This window comes from Antechinus flavipes, chromosome 3 (assembly GCF_016432865.1).
Source record: "Antechinus flavipes isolate AdamAnt ecotype Samford, QLD, Australia chromosome 3, AdamAnt_v2, whole genome shotgun sequence".
Taxonomy (NCBI): domain Eukaryota; kingdom Metazoa; phylum Chordata; class Mammalia; order Dasyuromorphia; family Dasyuridae; genus Antechinus; species Antechinus flavipes.
Genome location: NC_067400.1, coordinates 151,878,380 through 151,900,856, shown reverse-complemented (window position 1 = coordinate 151,900,856; position 22,477 = coordinate 151,878,380). Strand labels below are relative to the sequence as shown.

Here is a 22,477-nt window from a genome sequence, read left to right as displayed (position 1 = left end):
TCATTGTATGGAGATTAAAATTTGATTCAATTTATAATGAGCTGGGGGTGTGTGTGTGTGTGTGTGTGTGAAGTGTTAAATCTTTGGATCATTGTCCTTGAAAAGAAAAAACAAAGAATTTCTTAAAACTATTTTAGCAACTGGTTTTGATCACTTCATTTTAGAAAAAATTCCTAATAAAATTAATGTGTATGTAGGGATTTTACAATTTTTCTAATTACAGAGTTTGAATAATTGGATGTTGCCTGGGGTATTGGAGGGTTTTTTGCGGGGGAAAGGGGAGTTGGTGGGAGAGTTGAACATACAAATTTGGGTCTTAATTTTTACTTTTAAGACCCTTGGGTCAATATATGGTCATCATTACTTTTAGGAAAAATTGAAGGCTCAGGACAAGTCGAGTGACCATGATTCAGAGATGTTGGAGTAATGTTTTCCTGCTTTTTCTTTTTCCCCTATTTCTTTTCCCCAACTAAAGTGAACATAGACTCATTTGAATTGGTCTTCTCTAAAGAAGAACCAGAATATCTCTCATTTCTTTTTTCATAATTACCTCAAGTCCTGGCTTGTTCTTTGACCTGATTTATACAGTGTTTTCTATAATGGGGATTAGAGATTCTGAGGATTACTTTGTTGGAAAATTGTGAGGAAATTCTTGTGGAACTTCTGTACCTGTGGTTAACTCCTGTATTGATAATGCAGCATTGAACCACTAATTGTGTACAGTCCCTTTTATTCCTGAGTTTTTCCCTCCACTTCTGCTATATTAGTTTTGTTTCTGATAATGAGAACAACATATTAACTGCATTGATTTAGGGTGTTTTTGTTGTTTTTATAGAGAAGTTGGAGAAATTTTTAAGTTTAAAAAATGATAGATGAAAGGGATTATCTGACATAAAAAGTTTATGAATCATTGAACTGTTAAATGGAATTTTTAAGATACTCAGGTTAGAAGAATGGTCATGTTTTAAACAAAATTTTTAGTTTTTCACAAGTTCCCCCTTTACATTTTGAAAACTTCTCATCTCTAAGCAGCTTTGAGTAAAACAAGCTTCCTCAGAAACATATCTCAATTAAACCTAACCAAAGAATCCTACCTCAAAATGAATTTTGGATAAACAAAACAAAGGGACACATTGCTTTTGTTTAACATGTTCCCTTTTCTGTACTTCTGTCATTCTTTTGAATTAAGGGAACTATATTTCGTCATTCAAAGGAGCTAGTATATTTAAAGTGCTTTATGAATCTTTAAAAAATCCTGTATATAAATGTTATTTGTCTTTTGAAGTCTTTTGAAATGAAATTTGTACAGATTTGAATTTCGATGTCTTTACTCTGTTGTAGTAAATATATATAGATTTTATTTTTTTGATTCTGCTTCTTTCTGTCTCAGTTATCTTCCCACCATTTTTCTGAATCCCTTAAATTCATTATTTCTTATGATGAAATAATATATTCCAGAACTGTTCACTGGATGATAGGACTGTTTTGTAGCTTTGCAAGTCTTACGTTAATGTGCCCATTTTTCCTACATGTTTGAACTATTTTTACATTTTATGATCTTTGCCTATTTGCTGAGAGTGAGAAGAAATCTTAAAATTTTTTATAATTTATGCATCTCCTAAAATGATTTGAAGCATTTTTTGTATATTAATGGTTTGCATTTCTTCTTTTGAAAATTGTTGGGGGCAGCAAAGTGGCACAGTAGATAGAGCACCAGCCCTGAAGTCAGGAGGACCTGAGTTCAAATCTAAATCAAAAAACTTCCTAGTTGTGTGACCCTAAACTAAGCAAGTCACTTAACCCCAGTTGCCCGGGGGAGAGGGGGTAGGAATTGTTTATATTCTTTAGCCTTTTATAAGGCTAACTGGGAAATGATTCTGGATATTATATATATGTATTAATGCTCTTTACATTTTTAATATTAGAGCTTTATCTATGATATTTAATACAAATAATTTCCCTCATTTAACCATTTCTTCATTGGGAATGGTTATCTTATTTAGATGGGGACTTTGGGGACATCTTGCATTTTTTTCACTTCACCCATATATTTTTGATATAAGAAATATTTGATGAAAGAATTTCCTCCCACTTGACAAGGTATATTGATTTTGTTCATATGAAAACAGTATATAGTTTTTAAAAGTAGCATGTTATCAAAATTGTCCATTTTAGCTTTTGTGATCTCCTTTACCACCTCCTATTTTTTTGATGTCAGGATAGTTTAGCTACAACTCTTTTTCCTCTGTCTATCTTTTCTTACAAAGTTTTTGTTTTCTTTTTTTAATTATACATTTAATGTATAATTAATAATCATTATGATCACAAAAATGAATATTTCACATAAAGAACCACAAAAAAAAGACTAAATATGAAATTATGAACTTTTGCTCTCTTTTAAAAACAGGATTATTATTGATAGTGTTAAATTGATTTGGTGTGGCATTAAACAAGGTGATCTTTGAGGTGTCCTTTCCAACTTTCAAATTCAAAATCTGTGAATTTTTTCCAACAAAGATTAACATAATTAAAAGTAGAAGCAATTCTATTCTACATTTTACATGCATTCTGCATTCTGTGTACAAAATTGTCTATTCTACAAATATGCATTGACATTTGTGTGCTAAATTATAGTATAGCCTGTTTAATTAAATACATTGTTCTTAAGTCACTAAAATAGAAGCTTATACTCCTCTTTTCTAAAAGAATATCAAGAGAATGAATCTTGTAAAACAATAATAAGTATTATAATCTGAATTGGACATTCCAGACCTGTGATTCTGTTTTCGCTGTGAATTATTAGCAGGATTTAATCTACTGTATATAATTGTTTCCCTTTCAAACATACCTTGTTGTAGAAAGCCGTGGTTAAGATATTGGAAATTACTAATTTTCAGTATTGAGGCATAAGTTCTAGTAGAAAATAAAACAGAAAATTGAGAATCAAAATCTGGGGTTCAGATTTCTCTAGATTTTAACTATTACTTTATTTTGCCTAAATTTCTCCATATTTGAAATGAAGACAAAACAAAAAAAAATTTCAAAAGGAAATTGTCAAAATTTAGTATTTTCTTATAAAGGAAAATTTGAGGATGCACAGAGAAGAGATATCACATGTCAGTTTACTTGGTAAAATTTAGAATTATGTATATTTTACAGCCTCAAGGCCTGACTCATAGTAGATGCTTAATAAATTTGATTTCCTCAATTGATTAACAGAGGATTTAGAGTGATTGTAATATTCTCAACCAAGCACTTATTTGACCCCCACTTTTCCATTTTTCCCCAAATTAATTTGTGACAAATAATTTGTATGTTGATAACTAGGATTCAGGAATATTTAGAAACATACATGATAAATTCATTTTTGAAAATTTATTTCAATTCAGATCTGTGCCTAGAACTTTATTCTTATATGCCTGAAAGACATGAATAACTTTGGTAGCCTTCCCTCTCTCCCAATATCTCTGTTCTTCTTAAAAAGACAAAAAACCCATCCCATTTTGCTTTTGACTCAGTGATATGTACTTTGCAAGTGGCAAAATTAGGGTGATAATATGGTACATGTGGAGAGCTGGGAAATTTACTTGGGTAAAGGTTTACCAAAAAAAGAGGTATTCCTTTTTTTTTTTTTTTAATTATAGCTTTTTATTTACAAGATATATGCATGGGTAACTTTTCAGCATTGATAATTGCAAAACCTTTTGTTCCAACTTTTCCCCTCCTTCCCCCAATCCCTTCTCCCAGATGGCAGATTGACCAATAGATGTTAAATATGTTACAGTATAAGTTAAATACAATATATGTTTACATGTCCAAACAGTTATTTTGCTGTACAAAATGAATCGGACTCTGAAATAGTGTACAATTAGCCTGTGAAGGAAATAAAAAATGTAGGCGGATGAAAATAGAGGGATTGGGAATTCTATGTAGTGATTCATAGTCATCTCCCAAAGTTCTTTCACTTGATGTAGCTGGTACAGTTCATTACTGCTCTATTGAAACTGATTTGGTTCATCCCATTGCTGAAGGTGGCCAGGTCCATCAGAATTGATCATCATATAGTATTGTTGTTGAAGTATATAATGATCTCCTGGCCCTGCTCAATCTGTGTAAACCCTAAATTAGTTCCCTTAATTTTCAGCATCAGTTCGTGTAAGTCTCTCCAGGCCTTTCTGAAATCATCCTGTTGGTCATTTCTTACCGAGCAATAATATTCCATATTATTCATATACCACAATTTATTCAGCCATTCTCCAATTGATGGGCATCCACTCAGTTTCCAGTTTCTGGCCACTACAAAGAGGGCTGCCACAAACATTCATGCACATACAGGTCCCTTTCCCTTCTTTATGATCTCTTTGGGATATAAGCCCAGTAGTAACACTGCTGGATCAAAAGGTCTGCACAGTTTGATAACTTTTTGCACATAGTTCCAAATTGTTCTCCAGAATGGTTGGATGTATTTCTACCAACATTGTATCAGTGTCCCAATTTTCCCACCTTCCCTCCAACATTCCGCATTATCTTCCCCTGTCATTCTAGCCAATCTGACAGGTGTGTAGTGGTATCTCAGAGTTGTCTTAATTTGCATTTTTCTGATTAATAATAACTTGGAGCATCAAAAAGAGATATTCCTAATGGACATTAGTGGGATCACTCCCCAGTCTCAGCGTGTGGGTGCCCCCAGTTGAGAATGGAAGCTCATTCACAAGAGACAGAAAGGGAATAGAAGAGGTATAAAATGGATCTGATGTTGAGCCAAGCCATCACAGACATCACATTGCAACAGACTAGAGGGATTATCTATCTCTACATCATTGTTCCTAGATTTATAACTCACTTTTGAAAGCCTCAATTAAAGTTAAATGTGTGAACACTGTATCTTGTATATGTGGGGAAGAACTTGGTACCAAAAGCTATATATATCCTTTGTGCCTTCTTCAGTGTTGGTCTTTCCTTGGGAATAAAAAAATGTTTAAGATGTGATCAGTGGAATTTTAAATGAGACTTTTGTTACTGTTGGCTTTAGAAAACAAGAACCTGTCATACAAAGATCTTAAGCTAACAGGAACTTTAGACCCCATCTAGAACAAACTCCTTTATTTTAAAAATATTCTTATGTGTCTTTTTTGAAGCCAAACTAATATTTTGTAATTTCGCAGCATTCATTTCATTTTATTTTCCTATTATAATCTTTGTGTATTTTTATCCTGGCTCTGCTTATTTTACTTTGCTTCACTTCATATAGGTCTTGCCATTCTTCTTTCTATTCAGAATATCCATCATTACTCTATAATAATAATTCATTATTTTCATATTCTTCTGTATTTCATTTATCCATTTCTGAATTGATGGGCATTTTTTTGTTTCTAATTCTTACAGCACAAAAAGTACTCATTCATAACTCCATATATTAGTACATACATTAGTATATCTTTCTATATTCCTGCCAACATTGAGTAATGATGTCTTTTATCACTTTTGCCAATTTGCTGGAGTGTGAGGTAAAACTTCAGCAATTCCTTCATTTGTGTAGTTTGATCTTGGTTGCCAAAATGACTACTGGTTTTAGCATTCCCTTTGGAATTATGTGGGATTGAGAAATGTTCTTTACTGTGTCCCTACCTTACACATCAGAAATTGTTTTGTGTGATTTATAAGAGGATTCTTTGTTGTGTTTCTGATGAATTCCAGCTTTGGTAAAGTATTCATTCCTTCTACTTTAAGATGGAAGAGGCCAAAGGCAAATTAATGTTTGGGAATTTCATTTAGTGCTTTTAGCCTAAGTGAGCTTGATACAGAAATAGACTTAAGTTTTACTTCTCTTTTTTCTTAATTTTATTTACTGTAATAGATTTGGTGACTGCTGTTTAAACCTGAGCCTTCTTTTAAAGCAAATTATGAGACACTCTTGAGATATCAGCTTTTATCAGTTCATGGATATAAAACAATGGATGTATTAATGTATGGCAAATGGTAAGCAAAGATGAACATTTAGCCCATTGAGGCAGTTTTTGTTGATAGGAAGTGTTGTTTGTTATGTCTTCCAAAATTTTTTGTTATTTGAGACAGAATTATTTTTCTTTGTTAATAGTAGTATACATAACTGTTAATAGTGGGAACAAGTGTTCAGCAAAGCATGTTAATCTCTTTAGTTTGGCCTGACCTTTTATTAATTAGATGTATTCCTGAAAAAAGTGTGTTAAGTATGCCTTTTCATTAACTTTCCTTCATAATATTGGATAAGCAATACCTCAGAGGAAAAATGGTTCTTTCAAATAAAGGTTTTAATTTAAGCATTGTTATAAAAATATGTAGTCTGTTCATGTTCTCTATTTGAATTGTTTTCTTTTATGTAATTCCTGTAAGGAAAGTATCTAGGCTGCACCTAGTACATGCTAGCCATTACCCAGGAAATCAAAATAGAAAGAGAAGAGACCTTAGAGATTAGTCTAGGCCTTAGTTTTTATAGAGTAGGAAATTGAGTGCTAGGAGTGGGATAGGAGTTGGGGATATTTCCAATGTGTGCCAGGCTTTTTGTTTTTATTTTCACAATAGATTCTTATTCAATACTTGTTAATAGAGACCTTACACTTAACTGAGTTTAAAGAATATTAATATTTCTAAAACTGATGATTGAGACCCTGGAAGGGATTTGAGAAGACAGATAGAATTGGATTCAAAGATCTGTGTTTGACTATTGGCTTTCTGATAAATTACTAGCTTTGGACCCTGTCAAATCACTTAATGGATTTAAGCCTCAGCTGGCTTTTTATTCATTTGGGTAATAATGCTTCAACTATCTACCTTTGGAAACCATTGTGAAGTCAATCTGTGTAAACCCTAAAGCTATGTGGAAATGTAAATCAGCAGCAACTGCAAAGTTTCATTAGAGAGCTCCAAACTTACAAATTCCCTGGCTCGTAGAATCGGTAGAGAATCTTCAACTTTTATCAGAGCCCACATCCAGGGTCCCCTCCTAGAAGAAGCCTGTGTTGGTCCCACAAGTTGGTAGGCCCTCTTTCTCCCCTTCCCCAGAACCTTGCTACCCAAAAATTACTTAGTAGTTTATATTTTATAATCTGCGTATGTGTCGTTCAATATTCAATATATCTGCCTCCCCTCAGAATAATGTAGGCAACTGTTTGCTTTTTGCCTTTTGTATCCCTAGTGCCTAGCACATTCAGTCACATAGGAGGAAATTATTAAATTCATGTTGAATAAATAAATGATTGAAATTCAAGTTAAAATTTGTGGAAACCTGAACTTCTTTTCTTCCTTTAAAGCAGGAATTCTTAATATAGGGTCTACAGAAAGAGTTCAGGGAATCCCTAAATTTTGATGTGGAAGAAAGTTACATTTTTATTTTCACCAGCGTCTAATTGAAATTTAGCATTTCCTTCAGTTATTTAAAACATAATTCTGAAAACGCTTCATAGTCTTCACCAGACTGCCAAAAAGGTCCATGACCAAAAAAAAAAAAAAAAAAAAGGCTGTAAAGCTGATAACTACAAAGCGTTAATTAGGTGTTTGTTTGTTTTTTTTTTTTTTAAATGGTATTCTCCAAGAGACAAATGTAGATTAATTAGATTCATGTGAAAACATAAGAGGCTTGGGGGAACATTTGAGAAAGTATTGCTGAATTACTGAAAGTAAAGTGTTAAAAATATTTGTTGATTCTAAATGCTGGTGGGAATTTTGAGGATGAGTATTTTTTCTATTCTGCCCATAACAAATCATCTTTTTCTCTAAATGAAACAGTGATTTGTCTATCATTCTTGAAGAGGACCATGACCTTAGGGAGGGGACGCCATGACATGCAAGTGAATTGGTTAAGTGAAGAAGGCTGGGCAAGGTCATCTACCTCACTTTCCCCTCCAGAGCATCTAGGTCACATAGCCAGATATAGATCAGGATGACTGGAGATGGCCCTGGATGAAGTGGGAGACCTTGGCCTTTTTTAAGCTAAAGTTTTCAACAGGTCTTAGTTTGAGGCTGCACTCATTCGGTGATTAAATAATAAAAATCCATGTTGGACCAAATTTCCTTGTTCATTAAATAATGTTTGTGTCCCATTTCTTCATTTCAATCTGATTCTACTCAACTATCAAATCAAATTAATAATTCCTAAAACTCAAATCTAAGTTTTAATATCCTCGCATTCTGGCTCCCCATCCTCATATACAATTCAGGTAACTCTAGTGATGCCTTTTTATCTCTAGGATCAAATGTAAAACCCTCTATTTGACTATTAAAGCTTTTTGCAACTCAGTTTCCTCTCACTTTTCCAATCTTTCCCCTTGCTTCTCCCAACATACACTTTGATCAAGCAACATTGATCTCCTTACTATTCTTTACCCAAGACATTCTGCTTCTTAACTCTGCATGATTTTCATTAACTTGTACTGAAAATTTTCTCCCTCATCTCTCATCTCATCCCAGCTAAAATTCTACCTTCCACAAGGCTTGCCCACTTTGTCTTGCCTTCCTCTGCTAATTATCTCTATTTTATTCCGTATATATCTTGTTCGTAATTATTTACATGTTTTCTCCCATATAAGAATATGAGTTTTTGAAGAAATGGGTCTCTCTTTTTATCCCCCCCAGTAATTAGCATTATGTGCCTGGCAAATAATAAACTGCTTATTGACTGACTCATTAGTGGGCTAAAAGACTCACTGGATTTGGAGTGAGAAGATGTGGGTTTCAGTCATGGATCTTCCATTTAACTTTATATAATCTGGGGGCAATATATTTAATTTTTCTGGGCCTCAGTGTTCATATCTGTAAAATAATGGGATTGTACTACTAGTACATCTGTAATATCACTTTACCTCTAAATAAATGATCCCATTATTCTGTGAAAATTGAGTTAATTTTCCCATTTTCTTTAGAATTTTTCCTTCTAAAGAAGGAAAACAGATTTGACATTTTGTCTCACAATTGAATTCTACCATATTTAATAGTCAATAACACACTGAACTGTGATTATAGATCGCATTTTCTGGATTTGCAAGTTTTCTCTTGGAATCCTTGAAGAATGCTTTTTTAGCTATCTTCAGGCATTTTCATCCAGATTGGAGGGCAAACTTTAATCCTGTATTACCTTTTGTTAAAGCAGCTATGGAAGCTGGGAGAGGCAAAGAGAACCTGTTTTAGTGGCTACATTTATCTTTTTTTTTTTTTTTTTTTTTTAAAGGCAATTTATGGTATTCTGCACCTTGTGCAGAAAGGAATCTTTGGCCCCGCTGAGGACAATAATAGGACATTGCCAAAGCTGCTGTTGGATTTCTTTCCTAGCATTTCTGGTCATAGGGTATGAAAAGTGCTGAGATGAAAGTGCTGAGTGCTCAGATTGAAATTTGTAATCAGTCTTTGGGTTATTTATTCAGATCCTGAGGCCACAAACTTTTTGCATACATGTAACAACAACTTGCTGTGTTTCTAGTATGGAGAAATAATATTTATGTTTTTCAAGTAAAAACACATAGTATCTTACGTCATGGTAGTTTAATTGATATTCAGTGTGATAAGGCATTTCCCTAATTTGCAGAGAATTCTATTGCTTGGGAACTGGCAAACATAGACAGTTGGGAAGGCGGACTTAGCTAAGATTTCTTGGTGGTCTTTTTTTTTTTTATTATAGTCTGAGATACTATGGGTGAATTTGGACATAGCGGGTCACATCACATCAGAGGGAGGTATTGGCAGCCTACATATTCAGCTTGTTCCAAATATAGGATTTCACTTCAATACAAAGCTGTCCCAAGGGAAATGTCTAAAAGAGACCCTTTAAGTAGGAGGGAAAATGTAATAGCAGAGAGAATTGCTATACAATTTAAGCTCTAAAGTAGAATGCTGATGTAACTATAATGAAATTTCAGTGATGATAATGCTCATCACTTGCTGACATTGATTTGAAATTCTCCCCATTTCCTTTGCTGTGTTGTCATTCAAAGCAATGAAGATGACTTTGTCTGAAATTCCAGTGACCTTTGAATACAGAGCTGAGTGTAGAAGAGTTTTGAGAATGTAGTGTCTAAAGAATTTCTATAACTGATCGGGATCCCAGTAGAATGAACAAAGCAATCCCCATTGAAAAGGAGCTTACTTTGGAATTGGGAGGAGATAGCAAGTACATATGAGACTAATCTTTCTTTGAAATGCTTCTGTGATGGGTAATTTAGTCTTTCAAGATAGTCAATTTCACTTTTTGGTAGGTCTAGTTTAGAAGTTCTTAATCTTTTTTTTTTGGGGGGGGGAAGTGCGTATCAGTTGTGAACTCCTTTGTCATTCTACTGAAGCTTATGAACCAACCCTCTTTTTAGAAATATATTTTTGGGTGCAAAATGTTATGTGTAGTGTGTAGTTTTACAAAAGGAATCAGATGACATAGAAATTGGATGTGTACAATTTTAAAAAATACACTTTAAATTAAAAATAAAACAAGTTCATGGACCTCAATTCTAAGAACATCTACTCTTAATTGTTAGGCAGTGTCTTTATTGCAAGCCTAAATCTGCTTTCTGCAACTTTTTCCTACTTCTGCATTTGGGCCAAGAACAATTTTGTACTGTAGAAGTAAAGAATATATACTTCATTATTTTTATTGAGAGTTCATTTTGTGAAAATGTTACTTGCTGGTATTATAGAATTCCCCCTGGTTTCCTCTATTTGAATTATTGTATTTTGAGTATAGAATGGGCAGGCAACCAAGGTATTCTGGGGCTGTGCTTTTTTTCCCCGTATAATGTTAGTCATTTTTTAGAAGAGGAGGCTAAGAGTGTGGAGACTATTGTTTAATATGATTAAAGGGGAATTCTGAGGTTTAGAAATCAGACATTTTATTGAATGGTTAAAGTGAGTGTGTAATAGAAGAGGTGTTATGGTATTAAATTATTTTTGGTTCTCAGGAGATTAAATTGTTAGGAATGGAATTTATATAACTTTTTTGAGTAAAAGAAATACACAGGATTAATATTGTTAATGTTGATTAGCTACCCATTAGGGTTTGATTCCTTTTGTGTGACTGGGTATTATGTTGATTTTCTGATTGTATTCTTTGTTTCTGTTGAATAGGTTTTTCTGGTAATTATAGTAGGGATTTTTGAAGATAATTAGCAACAAAATGTAAGCTAATCTTTAATATTTTGTAGTTTTACATAAATACTACTGCTTTTTGGATGTTAGGGGTTCTTCAGGTAACATTTGAGAGTTGCTGCTTTAGAGCCTTTGGTGATCACCTCTCTCTTTTTTTTGTGAAGCAATTGTAGTTAAGTGACTTATCCAGGGTCTCACATAGCTAGTAAATGTTAAGTTTGAGATCGGATTTGAACTCAGGTCCTCTTGACTTCAGGGCTGGTGAGTAATCACTTCTTTAGAAAATTGTGATATTATAGTACTATTGGTCTGGAGAAGGCAGGTGTTAGTGAAATGTAGGTTGTCAAGATCTTTCAAAGGGAAAGTTGTTAATGGTTGCCTTTAGTGTGTGATAAGATGTCATCTGTATCCACCAAAATTACTCTGTACAATTCAGGCACTTGTTTTTTCCTCAGACCTGTTTCACATTCTGGTGGATATCTATTTTTGGATCATTTGCTTTTTGTGGTTCATATCCATTCAAAGACTGACAGACTTGTCTCCAAAGGAAAGAGGCATAAAGACGCCAAATGCAAAACCACAATAATTTCTTTGATTGCAGGGACTTTTTGGCCAGCCTGACGTAAGAACTTGACTTTAGAAGAAGCTTTGGGCCCTCTCCTCAAAAGGGATGGCAGGCTGAAAGACAGCTGGCAATCACCCTGACCTCCGCAGACTTCGGAGGAGGTAAGCACCTCTGTTGGTACTCCTCAGACAAATACATACTTCCGCTCATTCCTCTCACATTCTGAGCTCCATCCAATCTTGTGAAAATCTTGCCATGAAAACTCTTTCAATCTTCTTTCGGTTTTGGCTGTGCATAGGGTCATAGAACAACCTTGTTTCCTTTTGGCCCAGGAGAAGGGCTGAGTTTCTGGCCTCTGATTGAAGACATATATCTGAAAACATAGAATTTTTTTTTCCTGGTTTCACATGGCTGCTGTCTGAACTCAAACTTTATTTCTGCCTCCTTTGAATTCATGTTGCCATTTGAGGACAACTTGCAAAGCGTCTTGCTCTCTTAATTTTTTTATATTTGAGTTGTGAAGGCAAAATCTTTTTAGAGTTGGTTCTTCCTTTTAATCGTGATCCATTTGGAAACTGAACTCTAGGATTTCTTAGGAGGAATTGCTCCTCATCTTGATAGAACAGCAGTTATGTACCAGAAAGTTTTACATTTCCTTGGAGCAGTGTGCCTGTTGTGGAATGATTAAATGTAGGAAACCTGAAGGATACTTGGTTGTATTAACAGTGAGAGTCTTTGTGCCTAGTGGCAGGTAACAATTTTCTCATCATCTGTATTTATTCTCTAATCTTTAAGAAATGAGTAACAAACAAAAATAGTATGAATTAGCACAATTGCTTAGCCAGATTTCTAGTTGCTGTGATTATATGTGTGTATCTACATATATATATATGTGTATGTTTGGGTTTAGGAGATGATTAGGTTAAAAAGTTGGAAGTTATTCTTGGGGAAAATAGAGTAGGTATGAATTGTCTATTAACTATTTGTAATCTCTTAAGGGATTTAAAAATTGGTAGAAGGTGAGTGTATTGAAAAGAGAATTGATTTTAATCAAAATTTAATCTAACAAATTCTTTTTTTTATCTGATGGTGACATGCTTGAAACACAAAAGAAAGCATTTATTATGCAGAATTAAAGATTTGGACACAGTAGTGTTCATTAAGGTCTTATGAATTGTATTAATTTTTAAAAAGGCATTTAGAAGGTGTAAACAAAAAATAATATATCAAGTTAGGATATAAATCGTTGGTTGCTAAATGGTATTGTCTTTTTGCATATATGAATAATATACCATATTTTCTTATAATTTCTAACAAGTAACAGCTTCTATTTTATGAACTCTGATAAGCAGAAAATAAATTCTGACAAAATGAATATCAAGTCTTTTAGCTATCAAGTCTGTTAGGAGGTATTTCCCACATCAAAAGTAAGATAAATTTTGTTTGCTTTTAACAAATTTTATAATTTAGATAACTAATTAGCTTAGGTTAACTATAGGTCTTAACACAGTGCTTGTCACATAGTAAATGACTAATGTTTATTGACTGACTAGTTAAGTCCAGACCTGTTGTAGACCTTATCTTAAAAAGGCCCAGGTTTCCCATTGCATCCAGAGTCATCTCTCGTCATCTTGATTGATCTCTGGCCACTGAACCCAGATGGCTCTGTAGGGAAAAGTGAGGCAGGTCACCTTGCACAGCTCTTCCTTGCTTCAATTCAATTCACTTGCATGTCATGGTTTCTCTTTGAGAACAAAGAACAAAGAATATTTTTTTTAAAAATCCTTGGTCTCCAGTAACAGGTTGTTATGTTTTGGGAATGAAGAGATGTTTTGTAATGTTCTTGTGACAAAATGTAGTGTTCACGTTTGGGTTTCTGGTGGTCTTGGAGTACTCTTTTCAGCAGAGTAATCACTACAAGAGTAGCCAGGGGTTTAAGTCCAAATCCTTTTTTGTCTCCTTCAAAGTCTTATCTCCTTTCCTGGGGTCAGGTTAGCTTTCTTTAAAGGCCTTCCGAAGTCTTGGTTTCAGTGGTTTCAGCCACAAGGCTGATGAAGATGAAATTGGATCTCATCCAGTCCTTGTTGGCTGTTATATACTCCATTATCATAGGTGTAAATCTTGTGGAACTATATTAAGTACTAAGTACATATACTGAACTAGAGAACTATTAAACACCATGCTAAACTAGATAACCATTGTCTTTATCAATTCCACTGACTTAACACCTTGTAAGAATCCTTGTTTCAAAGTTCAGAGTTGTGGCCTGTAACAATGTTTAGTGATTGGAATGTAAAAACACTTACAACAATTTCTGTTTTATTTTAGAAATATGTATTTTACATAGGACTCACAGAATCTTAAATTGGAAGAGATTAGTCACCTAGACTAATATATAGCTGAACGGAAATTTCCTCTTTTTTAATTTTGTCAATATTCTTCCTATAAGGTGGCGTACCCTGGATTGAACATAGCACACAACAGATGGGGTCCAAAAGTTGAGGATTCTCTTTATTTTCATTCTGGATGGTATATTAATTCAGACCAAGGCTGTATTAACTCTTGTCGGGGAGGGAAAGAAAGAAGGCTTTTGTATCATTATTGGCTACATCCTTTACTTACACATTTAATAGGAATTAAGTTTGTATTTTTGTTTTCCTTATTGTTCTAGTATGCCAAGATATTTTGGGATCCTTTTATTCAATAATATCTTAAATGCAGTGTAGAACCATTGGTTAGGGACAATGTAGAATAGTAGAAGGAATACTGTCTGTCAGTATGCCAAGAATATGTCAGGCCAAGTCTCTACTCTGGTGATGAGCAGCAGTGTTAACTTTTTAAAGTCACTTCAGCCTCATACCTTTTATCTAAAAAAATGGGCATACTACTAATAATAACAATAAAGAATTGTATATCCCTGGTGATTATCAGCAGAGACATTAAAAAAAAAAAACTTTGATTTGTGGATGATTTTCTCATGGAGTTGTAGAGAAAGCAAATGGCAAATAATAAAATGTTATAGGAGTTCAAATTATCTCTTCCAGCTCTGTTTTATTTGCCAATTTTATAAACTTGCTGTCTCTGTTTTTATCACTGTCACTGTGTCACTGATAAAGATCTTGAATGCTATAGCTGAGGATTCTATTAGAATTCTCCCTCTAAGTTGATATTAATCCTCTGTTAATGTCTAGTCTTTGAGTCAAGTCATTCCATTGGTATGGACTGTTCCAGTTATGCTATGCTATCATACAGTCTACATGTGTGTTTGAATTGAATTGGACCTCTCTAGTTCACTGGATAGCATAAAGAGAGTTTGTGATGCTTTGTGGAAATTAATGTATAGTTTCTCTAGTATTTTCCAGATCTTAGAGTCTGGTGATCTTTTAATTAATTTATCTTTTCAATAATATTTTATTTTTCCAAATATATATAAAGATAGTTTTCAACATTCATTTTTGTGTAAAACTAAAAGTTCCAAATTTTTCTCCTTCCTTCCCTTATTTCTTCCTTCCCAAGATAGCAAGAAGTCTGATATAGGTTAAATATGTGAAATTCTTTTAAACCTATTTCTGTATTTGTCATGTTGTGCAAGAAAAAATCAAATCAAAAGCGAAAGAAACACAAAAAAGAAAAAAAGTAAGCAAACAACAACAAAAGGTGAAAATACTATTCTTTGATCCACAATCAGTTTCCAATTCTCCCTCTGGATAGGGAGGAGTCTTTCCATCATTACTGGAATTTCCTTGAACTACTTCATTATTGAAAGGAGCCAAGTCCCTCATAATGGATCATAAACATAATCTTGTTAGTGTGAACAGTGTTCTGGTTCTGCTCAATTCATTTAGCATCCATTCGGGGAAGTCTTTTCAAGCTTTTATGAAATGAGCCAGCTTATCACAAAATAGCATTCTTAAGGCAGAGTATCTACTATGTAATTCCTCTGATTAAAAATCCTTTGTCTTTAACTTCATTGTCAGCCTCACCTCCAACTGAGTTTTAGTACTTCTACCACAACCATGCTAACATTTTATATAAATATAAAAGATATTTATCCTCACATTTGCTTCCATCCACATACCACACCTAACAAAGGGCGTGGGGGAAAAAAAAGTAGTCTGTATTGTCTTATTGACTTAGTCCTTTAGCGGCTACAAACTGGGCTCAACTATGAAATATAAAAATACAAACTAGCGTATAGTTCTGTATTGTCCTTTTTTCATTTCTATGAATGGTGAAACAGGGTACAGAGGATAAGAATTTCACAATACCTTCCCCCCTTATGACTCGTTTAGACACATATCTTTTAAACTGCTAGTATGATGAAAGTGCCACAGTGTGAGAATGTGTTTCTAAATAAACCAGGTTATAATTCAATTAAAACATTCGTTTCTGAATTACTTCATTTTTCTGCATTTGAATATTTAAATTTCCATTTGAATAGTTTGGGTGAGTAAACTGGTTTTAAAAAGTGAATGTGTATCTGATGCTGTGCCTCAGTGGGTGATAAACTTAAGCTCCCTAAGCTTAGAGTTCCTTTACAGCTCTTGATCTCTGATCTGTCTCCGATAATTTGCCTCCTCTGTCATCTTTCACTCTTTCACTTATTTTGAGTCTCCCTTTTTACTGACTCATTCCCTACTACCTACAACTCTTCCCTACCCCCAACACAGAACCCTTCCTTTGATTCATCCATGCCTGCCAGTTATTACTCTGTCTTTTCTCTCCTTTCTAGCTGAATTCTTTGACAAGACCAACTACAGAGGAGGTCTCTGCTTTGTCTCCTACCACTCTCTTGTTGGATCTTAGATGTGGCTCCTGATCTCATCCTTCCACCGAAGCTCTTCTCTCTATAAATTTCTCAGGGATCTCTTAACTTGCCACATCCAGTGGTCTTTTTTCCTTGACCTTTCTGTAGTCTTCGACATTATTGATTACCTCCTCCCTGAAATTTTTTTCTATCCAGGTTTTTATTGACTGATCTCTTCTAGTTCTACTACTACTTGTCTTATTTCCTTTGCTGGGTCCCCTTGTAGCTCATGTCCAGTAGCTCATGGTCTCTCAGGACTCGATCTCTTTTAATTGTCAATTTGGTGATCCTATCTACTCTCATAGATTTAATTAAGGTATCTCTATACTGGTGAGTCTCAAATCTGCCTATTTTGTACTATCCTCTGTGCTGACCTCCACTCTCACATCCTCAACTGCCTTGCAGATTGTTTGAATTGGATTTTCAGTAGACATCTTAAACTCAATATGTTCAAAATGGAAGTCATGTTTTTTCTCCCTATTTACCTCCCCTATCACTGTAGAAAGAAATACACTACACACCCAAATTCCTTGGGCTTACAACCCAGGAGTCATCCTGGGTTACTCACTATTTCTTATTCTCCCCAAATCAGTGTCTTGCCAAGAGCTTCTCAGTTTCACCTTTGTGGCATCTGTCAAATAAGCTCTCTTCTCTCCTTTTTCGCTGCCATTACACTCTAGTGTTGACTCTCATCAATGAATGTAGTTACCTTAAATGTCTTTCCCATTCCAATCCATCTGCCATTTAGTCATTAAAATGATTTTTTTCCTTTCATGTCCATTCTCTGTGGGGCTCCCTTGTACTTCCCAGATCAACCACGAAATACAGTTTGAATATTAAATCCCTTAATAATCTAACCACCTCTTACATGTCCAGTCTTTGTATTATCTTATTCCTCAGAACATATTCTTTTTAACCGCCATCCTGACTGTTCTAAGAACAAGTTGATCCATTTTTGGCTCTGAAAGTTTTCTCTGGCTGAGCTCCATCTCTAGAACATTCTGCCCTCTGCTTCAGTTACTAACTTTCTGGCTTTCAGTTTTCAACAAAAACCACATTTTTTACAGGAAGCCTTCCTTGATCCGCATCTTAATTTTGTCTTCCTGTTTATGCTATATACAGCTTGCTTTGTGTATATTTGTTTGTATATGTTATCTTTCCCATTAAATTGCAACTTTCTTGAGGACAGGGCTATCTTTTGCATCTCTTTTTAAAATCCCCATTGCTTAGACCAATACCTGGCAAATATTAGTCGCTTAATAAATATATATTGATTGTATGATTGCTTGAGATGGAATGAATATGTTTATAATATTATTGTATTACTAATTCGTGCATCTTAGGAATTACAAATCAAGCTGATATATCATTTTCATTTTTGTCAGAATGGAAAGACATATCACTAAAATATTAGATATTTAGATATTTTTTGCTCAACCATGAAAAATACAAACTAGCTTACAGTTCTGTGTTGTCCTTTTTTCATTTCTATGAATGGTGAAATAGGGTACAGAGGATAAGAATTTCACAATTCCTTGACCATCCACATTCTTTTAACTGTTGGTACTTAAACTGTGTGTAATCTTTGTCTTTGACTAATAAATACATTGGCATCTTGCAATAACTGAATCACATCTATATTTATCTTCTTACTGTGAAACCAAAAGACACGTAACAGTTGCAATGGAAGGAAGTCTCAAAGGGCAACTAGGTAGTTTAGTGCACAGAGGAGGGGGACTGTAATCAGGAAAACTCATCTTCCTTAGTTCAGATTTGATCTCACACTTGCTGTCTGAGTGACTCTAAGCAAATCATTTAACCCTGTTTACCTCAGTTTCCTCATCTTTAATAAGGCAACAAGAATCATTATTTTATGGAATCTACTTCATCTTGTTTTTTGCCATGCTTACCATGAAAATAAATTACCAGAAACAAATTGCATTGACATCTGTTCAGCAGATGAAGAGGGGAAATTGAGTGAAGAACTTGACAAGGTAACTGCAAACGTATTAAAAATTGACTTTGATACTAGGCTGCATTTCAGGCAAAATATGTTGGGGGGAAAATAACTTGGGATCAAGAAATAAGAGACCAAAGGCTTTTAGATTATTCAGAAATACCACAACCATCGATTATTAACATGGGTCTTTAAGAAAGAAAATCTTTAAACAAGGATTTAAAAATACTTGATGTGACCAGGATCAAACAGTAGAACAAAGAAAATTTGTTTTAACAGATAAAAAATTCTTTGTTATTGCTTTGAGAGTCATTGCAGAATCAGCTTTTTATTTATAGCCTAATCATTGATATCATTAAAATAAATGTCAAGCTAATAAAAAAGATGAAGATGACATTTTATTTGTTTCTAGAAGTTCTGATCTAACTTGTACAAACAAGTTGTAGATCTCCTCCTTGAGATATAATGGAGTGTTTTTCTTCATAAATTCAGAGTTGCAGGTAGGAGAAAGAACCAGATAAAATATAATGTAACTGGGTTCTGTCCTGTTCAAATTTAGGAGATACTTCAGTAGAGTAAAAATTAAGCTTTGCTTGTGCTTATGTACAGTTAGCTCATAATAGTAGTTTTTCCTCCCCAGGAGGAGCTAAGGCTCATTTTAATGGTCATGCAAGATATGTAGTGTATATGTAGTATGAGAGTAAGTATGTAATAGGCATACCAGGAAGTTGTACCCCTTTGTATCCAGCAAATGGGAAAATAGGAGGGACTGTGTGGTGTAGAATTAGGTATCTAATGCTTAAAGCTTCTTTCTCCTAGTGCAAGTCTGCTATTGCAGAAAACACTTTTAACTTCACCCCTTCTGATTCCAAGAGGTTTATTTCTTATAACCCTCTCCCTTAAAACAAACCAAACTAACAAAAAAAACCCCAACCCAAATCAAAACTACCAGAAGTTATATGAAACCCCCACAAAGAGGGAAGTTTCCAATAGTATTTTGAAAATCTGTTTGCCCAGTGGAGATTGATGATTGAATTAACAGCAGCACAGAATTGGAGTATATGTTTAGTGCAAGCCTTTTTTATATTCATCAGGCTTTGCAAATAGGCAATCAAATACAAAATTAAATAGCAGTGGAAGTTTTCAGATGTGTTAGGTGGATCCTCTAAAGGATTTAAAGAAAAACATTAGAAGAATTGCATAGGATAAGAGATCATAAGTAGGTTGCTTTCTGTACAGGTAGCATAAGAACGTACAACAATGAGTTAATCAATAATTCATCAATATTCTGTCATACATTGCTTTTACTGTATTCCTCTTTTACAACATGCACATGATTATGTAGGGAAGAAGGATGTAGTGGAAGTTTTCAAAGTTCTTTTAAGTCACTTTTTTGTGTGGTCTGCTCTGCTGGTTATTTCTGGTTATTTAGGGTGATATTCTGGGAAATGATAATGAGAATATTGCGTAGTTTCAGGGAAAGTATCCAGCTAGCTTTAGCTAGGTACAAGTATTGTCTGGCATTTTAAAGCAATTCTCTAGGTGTTTTATGACATTATATGATTATCTTTGGACTGTGAATTTTTTCCAAAGTTATGCCTCTATTTTGTGACATTGATAGACTTGTCTTTATTTTTTTATTTTTGTTATTTATTTATTTACCCATTTATTTACCCTTTATTCACTTATTCATTCATTCATTTATCCATTCAGCTGAGGCAATTGAGGGTAAGTGACTTGCCCAGGGTTACATAGATAGAAGTATTAAGTTTCTGAGATCAGATTTGAACTCAGGATCGATCTGACTTCAGGGCTCTATCTCCTGCGCTACCTGGCTGCCCCAGACTTGCTTTTATTTTTGATGATATACTTTGTTTCTTGCCCTGCACATTTCCTCTGAGTTTGGACTATTCACTTACACCACTCCTCCCCAAACACACACACACTTATCACTTACTCACTCCCTCATTAATTATCTGATCATTTTGTTCTTTGTCATACTATAATTCCTTTGGATTACTTATTTCATGAATATTAACCTCCATTACTTTACATTTTTCTTTTTAGGTACCATTTAAAAATAACTTCTGTTTGTACTAATTTTTCTATCAAGTTCCTCAGTCAAGGTAATTTGACCTTTAAAAAAATTAGTTTTGGATTTATGATTACATTTAAACTAGAAGCATGTAAGCCAGGGGTCCTCAAACTACGGCCCATGGGCCATATGCAGCAGCTGAGGACGTTTATCCCTCTCACCCAGGGCAATGAAGTTTCTTTATTTAAAGGCCCACAAAACAAAGTTTTTGTTTTACTATAGTCCGGCCCTCCAGCAGTCTGAGGAACAGTGAACTGGCCCCTTATTTAAAAAGTTTGAGGACCTCTGATGTAAGCTGTAGAAGGATGTAAGAAGCTTTGGCAATATGTTTTCAGAGTTTCTGGAAACAGATCGTGGAAGTTCATGCACATTTATATAAACATGGTCAAATGAATAATTATTTGGGTTTTTTAGAAATTGCTCTGGGATAGTGATTTTTCCCAGATGTTTGTTGTGTTTGTGTGTGTTTTTAAACAAGACGTCTAACCTCCCTAACCCCCCCTTAAAAGGCCAATTTGTTAATCATTTGCATGTAGCCACACCCAGGCAAACAGTAATGAGGGACCCAAGATAGTAATGTTATCAATTGTACAAAGAAATCTTTTAGGACTGATGGGTATAAAGTTAATTGTTATCGATTACTCAGAGTACACCTGGATGTTTGCACTTTATAATAAGTAGTCAACACTCAGGAAATTCTTTATTTCCCTCTTCTATAAGTCACAAGTTGATGTTATAGAATTCCCAGAGTTCTTTTTTCTAGGAAGATTGCTTATGTATGAGCAGTGAGCAAAATAGTTTGCTTACTCCTGGTATCGATGCCAAGACTTGGCAGTGAGTAAATCTTTGTTTAAGAATTTCCTATCGGGCATTATAAACTTTTGATTGGCAGAAAGATCATTTCCCCGGATTCATCTTTGGTTATCTTCTGATAATACACCCGTGGTTCAAGGATTCCCCTGAAATGGGTACCAGGATCTGTGAAGTAATCAGCCACTTAGAATGGGAGTTATCCTGTCAGCTTTACTTTGGTTCTGAGAGGTCATCTGAATTCTTGATTGGCTCAGAACAGATGGAACTTCTGGGCAAGGGAAAAGCACATCTGTTTTCTCTGGGAGTAATTTTTAGCACACCAAGTATCTGTTTGTCTTCATGTTTCTGGGAATAGTAGAAATGGTTTCAGTACATTAAGCCTCTGTTGGTGCCAATAAGTAAAGGGTGTGCAAAGCTATTCATTTTTCTTTTAGGTAGGCTAAATAAACATCTGACAAAGTTTGATTTGAAGTAATGGGAGATAACTTTTCATTAGCCAGTCAGTGTTTAAAAAGTGAGACCGATTGCCAAGGTTAATGCAGAAGAAATGTGTTTCATGAATATTGTGAAGAATGGAGGATTGGTGAAGAAATTTCTTTCTTTCCCTGATCTTACTCTCTTACAGCAGTTAAGAAAACTCCCTGAAGATATTTAACTGTTTTGCTTTCTTTATTTCCTTTCCCTTCAAATAAATAGAATGAAAGTGAAGCTCCCAAGTGAACTAAGTATTTTAATTTTCATCCAAGAAAACGAATCCCCATTAGTGAGGTAATATCAATATTAGATCTTTAAGATTTGAAGGGCCCTAAAGTTTGAGCTGTTTTCTATTCTTGTCCATTGTGTTATTTTACTGTAAGGATAATCAGAGATTCTGAGAATGGATATTGTTGGACTTTATTATTGCTATATTGAAGTAAACACAATTTAAACAGATCTTTAATAACTGCCAATTTTGTGCTTAGTTTTTGTCTCCATTATAAAGACAAAAATGAAAGTATTTCTGCCTTCAAGAAGCTTACTAGGAGGTTTTATCACACAAGCAAATAAAAACCAAAATATGCCAAGTAATTCAAAGTAATTTCAAAGAATAGAATATACTAATAACAGGTGAGGATTGGCATGTGCATGGGGGAGGGG

At 34.3% G+C, this 22,477-nt stretch overlaps 1 protein-coding gene across 1 annotated transcript in view; it reads left to right on the top strand.

Annotated features, from left to right (window-relative positions):
• The window catches only part of STK24 (serine/threonine kinase 24), a 127,659-nt gene that overhangs the window by 52,711 nt on the left and 52,471 nt on the right, over positions 1 to 22,477 (top strand). The gene's annotated exons all lie outside the window — the stretch shown is intronic.